General features: G+C 41.7%; 1 protein-coding gene across 3 annotated transcripts in view; it reads left to right on the forward strand.

Moving 5' to 3' along the window:
* Positions 1-9,250, forward strand: part of LOC106955642 (NT-3 growth factor receptor-like) — a 279,074-nt gene that overhangs the window by 132,516 nt on the left and 137,308 nt on the right. The gene's annotated exons all lie outside the window — the stretch shown is intronic.

Here is a 9,250-nt window from a genome sequence, read left to right on the forward strand (position 1 = left end):
TGAAAGTGTTTAGTGTGTTCATGAGTACATATATGGATTTCTTTTAAAAAATAAATCATTGTGGAATTGTATGCATGCATGCAAACATAATTTCCATAATTGACATTTCTCTAATCATCTGCTTATAACAACTCACTTTGCACCACAAGTACACAAACATGGCCCTGAAAACAACATTAAAGAGGAAGCACTTTCTTTTCTGAATGTGAAACGGACTCATAAGAAAGCAAGAGGAAAGGAAATCAGCACTTAAGTATAAAATGTACATGATAGAGAGCAAGGGACAGATGGAGAGTCAGAGCAAAATACCAACAGGGTGGTCATTAAACAGGAGACATTGCAAAAGTTCACAGAAAAGAAAATAGTATGGCTACTTGGAAGAGAATTCACATCTGTTAAATCTGTCACCTTTTTATTTCATATTCACGTTCTTCTTCTCCATTCTTGTTTTAGTATCTTGTGTAGACTGTAAATGTAGATAATCCTACTGGTTTTATATAGAATTGAAAACACATTAGTCGATACCATCAGAAAATGGGTCAAACCAATCAACAAGCAACAGGAATAGTATTAATCTAAATTACAAGCTCATCTTTGCAACTAAATGGTCTGCAAAATAAAATGTTTAATGCAGGGCATCTCAAAAAGTTACTTTAAAGAGACTAAACGATTCAATACAAAAGAGAAAAGCCTGAATTTGTGATGCCATCAGTGATATTATACACTGGTTTAAACAGGAAATGCTAATATTCGGGAAAATATCAATATGTTTGGGAAATTTAAGACAACAGCACATGTAATTTCAGTACGATGGAGATATGAGATGGAAATGTTAATGTTGAAGCAATTTAGAAAAAAAATACATATTTAATTTAATAAATATATTATATGTAGATTTAGAGAGTAAAAGTATTAAAATTTTAACTCGTTTTCTTTTTTTAGGGGAACAAAAAAAGTTGATTAGGAAAACACGATCATCGATAATGGGCGAAACAAAACAGACATTTTGAGCAACAGTCCATACCATTAGGTGGCAGTAATGCACACCGAACGTTTCTTGCCAACCGCCAATAAAAACCAAACAGAAGAAAAAGACGCTACTTGTTNGAGTTTCCTCCGTCAGCTGCATGTGAGCAGCCGCCCGTTCCCGAGTTTCCTCCGTCAGCTGCATGTGAGCAGCCGCCCGTTCCAGAGTTCCCTCCGTCAGCTGCATGTGAGCAGCCGCCCGTTCCAGAGTTCCCTCCGTCAGCTGCATGTGAGCAGCCCCCTGCAGCTTCCCGAGTTTCCTGTGGCTCCGCCCCCCGAGTTTGCGGACCACGTATCCTGTGGCTCCGCCCCCCGAGTTTGCGGATGCTCCTCCAGAGCCTCCTAGTGCTCCTCCAGAGCCTCCAGCCGGCCTTCCTGCCGGCCCTCCAGCCAGCCATCCAGAGCCTCCAGCTGGTCTTCCTGCCGGCCCTCCAGAGCCTCCAGCCGGCCTTCCTGCCGGCCCTCCAGAGCCTCCAGTCGGCCTTCCTGCCGGCCCTCCAGAGCCTCCTGGACTCCCCTCCTTGCGGCGGAGACCGCTGGACCCGCCTCCTGGACTCCCCTCCTTGCGGCAGAGACCGCTGGACCCGCCTCCTGGACTCCCGTCCTTGCGGCGGAGACCGCTGGACCCGCCTCCTGGACTCCCCTCCTTGCGCCAGCGGCGGAGACCGCAGGACCTCCCACGAGGGCTCCACCTCCTGTGCCGTGGTCGGTCCCCGGACGGTTTTCCGTGTCTGAGTTCCTGTTTGGATTAAGTTTTGTTTTCTGGACTCTAGCCCTCCTGCCGTCGCCCCTCCGCCCACCCTGTTGGGTCGTTTTGTTTTTGGACTTTTCTGTTGGGCGTCTGGTAGCCGCCCCTTGAGGAGGGGGTACTGTCATGATCTGTGTTTCTGTGTTTATTTTTGAGATTTTCTGTGTGTAGTTCAGTTTCCCTGTGAGTCTCTGTCTTGGCCTCCCCGTTGATTGATCCCAGCTGTGTCTCGTTCCTGTGATTACCCTCCCAGTGTATTTAGTCTCACCTGTTGTCTGTGTTCCTCGTCGGATCCTTGTCGTGTGTCAAACATTACCCGTTTCCTTGTGCTGTCAATTGTTCCTCCGTGCTGTTCTCCGTTGTTCCGTGCTTGGACAATTATCATTAAATTCTTCATCTTACCTGGGTCTCCGCGTCCTAATCCTCACCACCTTAACCACAAATTATGACACATTGTTGTTTTTTGTGTGGCTACACGCGCCCTGTCGGGAGAACCTGGGATTGAAGGAGATCTAGCTAAAGTGTTTCTTTCTTAAGAAATATTATAACCTAAAATCTTCAACAGTACCCTACCAAATGATTCTGAATAGGAAGTATTTACACAAATCTTAACTGAATATTTATTTACAGGAGGAACTCCAATAGGTTTCCCACTTGTGGAATACGCGCATCATCTGACACAGCAGAAGTGGCTCCAAGTGGACGTCCAATTCTTATGTTCACCATCCCACATCTGTTTGGTGGACAGGAATACCTGGTGGAGGTCTCCTAGGAGGCACTAGAGGCTTGTAAATAGGAATGCCAACAAAGTGGACCTTATCGTTGTGATGAAACAGTATTTAGCTTGTGTTGCCATATAATGTCTGAGAACTTTTTACTCGCACCATCCACAGCAGATGAAGCCATTGAGTTATACGTATTCTTGAGAACATACATACGTATGGCCTTATAAATGGTGCAATGTAGCCTGCCATATTAGGATGAGGCTTTTTCTTGCCATTGATGTGTAACTGATGCTCAAATATTGTGAACATATTTGAGCATCATATTTTTGAGGGGAAAAAATCCATTAAAAAAATCTGAAAAACCAATTATAGAAATAATTCCAACTTGCATTTCTGTCAGGTAGTTAATGAGAACATTGAAAACATTTTAAACCGGAAAACATGAGAATAGGCTATTAATGGGCCTCACTGCCAAAACACAAGGGAGTAGTACACAGTTCTGTGTAACTGCTATGAGGAAGTCCTTGCAAGCCTGAACCAATAATATATATTGTACTTAGCTGAAATATATAAAAAATGGAATAGGACATTGACCAATTGATGATGATACCCTTTTTAATTGCATGCCTTTTTTTAGCTGCTGAATTACAGGTTTACATAATGATGTGTTAAGACTCAGAGTCGACACCGATGGACCAAAAATGTGCTGACACACAGAGCAGAAAATCAGCCAACACAAAGCAATCAGACTTGACTTTTTTTATTCTTTCTCTTAGCGCTAAAAAGGAGACGCTTACCATCACAGACAAGAAGTGAATGTGACCGATTCTATACAGCATCTGATCAAAAAAGGAAAGATTCGTTGCTTATGGTCTTAGAATACGCCCTGTGGTCATCCGATGTTTTGTGTCACCCAAGTTCTGCTTCCTTGGAAATGGGAGTGAGAAGATAGTTCAGTTTCTGAATCTGTTACAAATACAAAGGCCTTTGTGTGAAAGTATGTGAATGTAATGTGTGTAAAGGCATGTGAGTGTACTTGACCTTGGTAAGCATCTCCACAGATGCTATGTGGCATCTCATGGCTGTCAATTTTATTCATTCAACACTTACAAAAACTAACCATATTTTTAGTAGTTTGGGTGTTAAATCATTTTATAGCCCATTACTTCAACTTTAAGAGTTAAGTTTTCCATTACTAAGCTGAATTTCCAATGGAAAATTATATAAAAGTAAATTGATGAAACTGCTGGCAAACATGTTTATTTTTCACATCTGTCAATCAACAACTACTCAGATGCACATTTATTTTTTTTTCTGTAACTTGATAAAAACATACAGAACAGCTACTGAAATATTATGTTTATTACTGGAGACTTAAACCACTTTGGAAATAGAAAAAAACAGTTCACTTGGTGTTTACCTTCAAACTGTATAATACTAAATCTCATATTGAAATGTAATCCTTTTAAAAATCATTGCACAACAGAAATGTTTTACATTAACTGAAAAAAAAAATACCCACACATACAAAAAAACATGTGCTTACATACTTTTGTATATTTCTGTTATGAACTCTACACAAACCTTCAGTTTGAAACCATAATGCAGTTCTGGATTTTGGTCAGGGAATCTGCAATTTATATGGAGCAGATTTCCTCTCCTCAGAAAAACCCAGTTGGCTCCCTTGAACTGTACTGAATATATATAACAGAATGTACAGTGGTTCCACCACATTGTGAGGTCAACTGTGAAGTGTCATTAACCCTCCCCTTCCACCCCCCAACCACCCCCTGACAGTAATTGTGGATATTCCTGATGTCTATGATGGCTGCCTTGAGCCTTACCAGTTGGACTTGGATGGCATTTCTGTGGCCCGTACTCTATCCACAGCTAGATATGGTTTTGCTGTTGTCCGTCTTCTGAACCCAACCAGTGGATCTGTTACGTTACAACCTGGGATGAAAGTAGGCCAGTTTTTCCCCGTCTTTAAAGCGGACATTGTTTTGGACTGTACTCCATTTCAGACCAACCCCTATGTGTTGCATTGACATGGACCAAACTCACACAACCACCAACTCAAGTTAATTCAATCAACAGCTCCAACTGTCATTTGATCTGACTGAGGTACACTTATCTCCTGTGGAAAAGTCTCAACTTAATGACCTCATGCTAAAGTACATGGACATTTTCAGTAAAAACCCCAATGATTTTAGATGAACAGACATTGTAAAGCACAAACTTGATACCAGCACTGCACCCCCTGTTCGTAAACGAACTTACCGCACTTCACCACAAATGCAGGAGATCATTGAATCACAGGTGAATGAAATGTTGGATAAGGGACTTATTGAGGTCAGTCATAGCCCATGGGCTGCCCCTGTGGTCATGGTGAGAAAAAAGGACGGTTCATGGAGGTTTTGTGTAGATTATAGGGGTTTAAATGCCGTCACCACTAAAGATGCTCATCCTTTGCCGCATACTGATGACCCACTGGATGCGCTCAGAGGCTCTTTACTTTTCAGCACCATGGACCTTTCATCAGGTTATTGGCAAGTGCAGCTTGATGAACAAGATAAAATGAAAACAGCTTTCACCACAGGTAGAGCTCTCTACCAGTTTAATGTAATGCCAATGGGACTGGTAAATGCCCCACCTACCTTTCAGTATCTGATACAATTGGTTTTACAAGATCTGTCATGGAAAACCTGCCTTGTAATTGTATACAGAGTTAACTTCTCTACTCATTTGGAACCGCTTTGACCGCTTCAGAGCAGCCAATCTGAACCTGAAACCCTCCAAATGCCACTATGAGCAAAAAGAAGTGGTTTTCTCGGACATGTTGTATCTGCTGGAGGCCTTAGGCCCGATTCCAAAAATGTTGAAAAAGTAAAGCAGTGGCCCACACCAAACAGCACCACAGAAGGGAGAGCCTTTTTAGGTTTGTGCTCATACTACAGACGGCTTATCTATCACTTTGCAAATCTGTCTCAGCCACTTCATGCACTCACGCAAAAAGGGAAACTATTTTGTTTGACAGAAGCTGAACAGAGTGCTTTTGACGCGTTGCAACATGCTCTAAGCAGTGCTCCCATTCTCTCTTATTCAGACTTTCACATGAATTTCTGCTTTTTACGGATGCTTCAAATGTGGCCATTGGTTGTGTACTATTGCAGATGTTGCACAGGGGAAAATATGACTTTCTTTTCTTTTAATTTTTTTGTTATGCTTTGCATGTTTGGATTGTTTTGTTTTTTGTTTTTCCCCTTTAACAACTCAAACGCACTGGATTGAAGGCGGCCGTTTAAGGAGGCGGAGCTCAGGTGTCAGCAGAACTGATTGAAGCCAGAATAAAAAGAGCCTGGATGGAAGGAGAGGAGTGAAGACTGATCCTGTGATTGATAGAGACAGATGCGCTGCCGAGCGAGGGGTGGATGGAATCCGCACGCCAGGCACGGAGCGCCGAGAGGTGGGCCGACGGCTCAGTGCAGAGGATCAGGGCAGAAGGGAACCTCTGCCCGTGCCCGTAAGTAGCGCTCCGCTTCAATTAGAGGGTTTTGGCAAGGAATACGTCTCTCAATGGTGTTTTGGTGCGGGGATGCTGGCGCTTTCCTGCTTCTTTCTTTTAGCTGGATCGGTCTGAAAAGGGGCGTGGCACACCGAAGAGTGGAACAGTGCTGGAGCGTCGCAGAGTCAGCTGGGGATCGGCAAGGGAGCGCCTTGCTGACAGATTGCCTTTACCTGGAGCAGTGTGATGAGTGGAGCCCAACTGGTGGCCTTGGATTGGTGACTTTCTTTTAAGGACAATTATTGAATCTTGGATTTTAAGAAGAAAAGGACTGTTTTTATTGTATCACTACTAAAAGTGACTTTCTTTGTCATAAAACATTTTAAATTTGATCGTTCTGCTGTTTGGGTTTTTGAGTTGTTTGCTCCCCCTTGTACCAAGAACGAAGTGTGGGGCCATATTGGTCACAACTTTATTTTGGCGTTGTTGGCAGGATACAAGTAGGGAGCAACACTCATACCCAAAACTAAGAGCACAACATGATGATACCAGTCTTCCCTGGTGCGCCTTGGGTGCCCAAGTACAAAGGGTTTGAAAGTGAACTAAAATATGTGGACTGGAAAGAACAAGTGCATGGACTTTTAAATGCTCAAGAACTAACAGAGACAAAGAAAGTGGACATTTTAATAAGGGCTCTAGCTGGGGAACAAAGCAACAGATGAATGTTTTAGATGAGACTGAACAAGATCAGGTTCAAATGATTTTTAATCATTTGGACACATTGTATGGTGTCATGCTTACCTCCTTAGCTCCTTTTCACATACAAATGACATGAATATGGAAAATGTCATTGCCTATGGTAGTCATGTCCTCACAAAAAGAGAAAAATGTTGGTCCACCTATGACAGACAGTTGGGGGGCTTTTGTCTGGTCTTTTAGGCACTTTCTCCCAGCGGTGCCGCCAGGAATCTTGGTCCCCCAGACAAAAAATTAGTTTGGGCCCCCCACACGCATCTACTGTTACAATTTTTTGAGTCTATTTGACCCATAAAAAGCGTCACAATTTTAAAGGCTTGCATCTGCCTTGCTTTCTTTGGTTCAATACTGATAATTAGCACAATATTTACTGCTCATGAATTTAACATCCAACAGTCCACATCCAGTATGCAAGTAGGTTGCTTAAATTTTTTCTATTAGTTTTAGATACTGAAATGTTTCTCCCATGAGCAACAGTCAAAAGCAACGTGCAACTACACATAAAGCAATCCAGACTTCTCAAAAATGCTATGTAGTTGCATTTTATTCAAGCTGCAGTACATAACTTTAATAAAAATATGTTTTCTCCATATTTGTTAAAGCTGTTACCATGTCAGTTTGTTATGAGACAGATAATCTGTGAAAACAATCAATCTCCTCCACCTCCTTCCTGAATTATTATTACTGGTTAAAGTAATGCACCGTTCTGACCAAAACAACCAATCAGAACTAGTAGGATGCTCTTAGCCCTGTCAGTTAGCCTCATTCACTCACTGCTAAATGTGCTAATGGTGGAGAAACAACTTATTGTTACAGGAAAACTGTTTATCTGCTGTCATTGGAAGCTATGCTAACTAAACTGAGCATTCACAGTTTTGTGCTATGCTAGCAGCAGCACGGCACAAATCGAGGGGGAGGAAGGATGAGCAGCACCACATGAGATTGTGATTGACAGCACTAAAACTCTCCTGCCTCTGATTGGTTGTTTCTAGCACTGGGAGAAGGCAGAGGAAATAGATTTTTCACAGATTACCTCTCATACCATACTGTCACAACATAATGACAGTTTAAAAAAAAATATGTGAAAAAAATATTTATATAAAAGAGACATGCTGCACCTTTAATTTCTCTTAGGAGAGGATGGGTCAGGAGGGACATGGTAACGGATATCTGTAATTTAAATGCAAGCTAAGGCAAAACTGTGTGGACTGGCTGCAGTCCAGACAGGAGGCTGTTTTTTATTATCATTTTATAAAGATTGTTTGAATTTCCGTCAGCAACAAATACATTGTTTTTGTTGTGTAATTGTAAAAAGAGCAAAGACACAGAGAAATCCCTATAGATTCCCTGGAATGATGCTAACTAGCCTGTTATTGAACACAGTGTTGCTCACCTTTTTCACTGGGATGGGGGAGGAGGAGGGTTTATGCTGGTATGGTAGTTAGAGCTGCTGCTGACTGACTCATCTGTTAAGTGGTAAAAGGTGCAAGGAACAAGTTAAATATATGAATATGTTGGTAATGTTTTTCCTTAATTCACTAAATGCTAGTGAAAAGGAGGCAAACAGTAGTCTGTAGCTAAGCTAATTATGCTAAATGGTTGATAATCTCACACAGTCTACTCACCTCTCTTGGAGAAAAACTGGGTTATAAATTAACACTCTTGCCTTTTTCTCTTTCTCTCCCTCTCTTTTTTTGAAAACCTGGTTTCATAACTTTTCTTAGCAGCATAGTAACTGCCACAATCGTTTTTGTTTCCTACTGTCTGCTGCTAACAGCGTCACTCTGAAGCGTTCCAAGCACGAACGAACCATTAAACGCAGAATGGGGTCGAGGGGGTTCAGGCCAAATATGGATGTGTGTTTTTTGATCTGGGAGTGGGAACGTAAAATTTTTACTGCTAAAAACAATCTTTGAAAATACAATACGATTAATTTTGTAATCGACAGGGCTCCAATATTTTTAATTTTATTTCTATGAACAAAAAATAAATAATTAAATTGTGGAAGGCCGCCTGTTGGTCAGGGTTCCTAGAATCATAGACATAATATAAGCATAGACGCCTCATGGACCGCTCCGGCGCAGGAAATACGGCGGCCATCTTGGAGCGGTATACCCTCCTACTTTGCTCAATCAAAACAGAAGATGCCTCAGCACTGAGGGATATTGTTGTTCTGATCGATGGATTATTGATGTGAGGGCTCCACAGACAGCTTTTCACAAGTCAGACGGACATATTATTGTGTATATATTGTGATTAGAATATTATTTTACTGTATTTATGTCCACCGGCGAGATACCAGCTAATATTAGCTACAGTGCTTGGTGTAATACGGGTTCAGCCCCGCTATGAAGGCTAACTGAGATTCTGTACATCTAAAAAAAATTATTATTCTCTAACATTGACTTAGATTATCTGACACAAGAGACAACATTAGAAATGAAACAATGTAACGTATATTATAAAACTTATGTGTTATAACCAGTGGCG

Source organism: Poecilia latipinna, unplaced genomic scaffold (genome assembly GCF_001443285.1).
Source record: "Poecilia latipinna isolate Pla-1442-1.1 unplaced genomic scaffold, P_latipinna-1.0 Scaffold755, whole genome shotgun sequence".
Classification (NCBI taxonomy): Eukaryota; Metazoa; Chordata; class Actinopteri; order Cyprinodontiformes; family Poeciliidae; genus Poecilia; species Poecilia latipinna.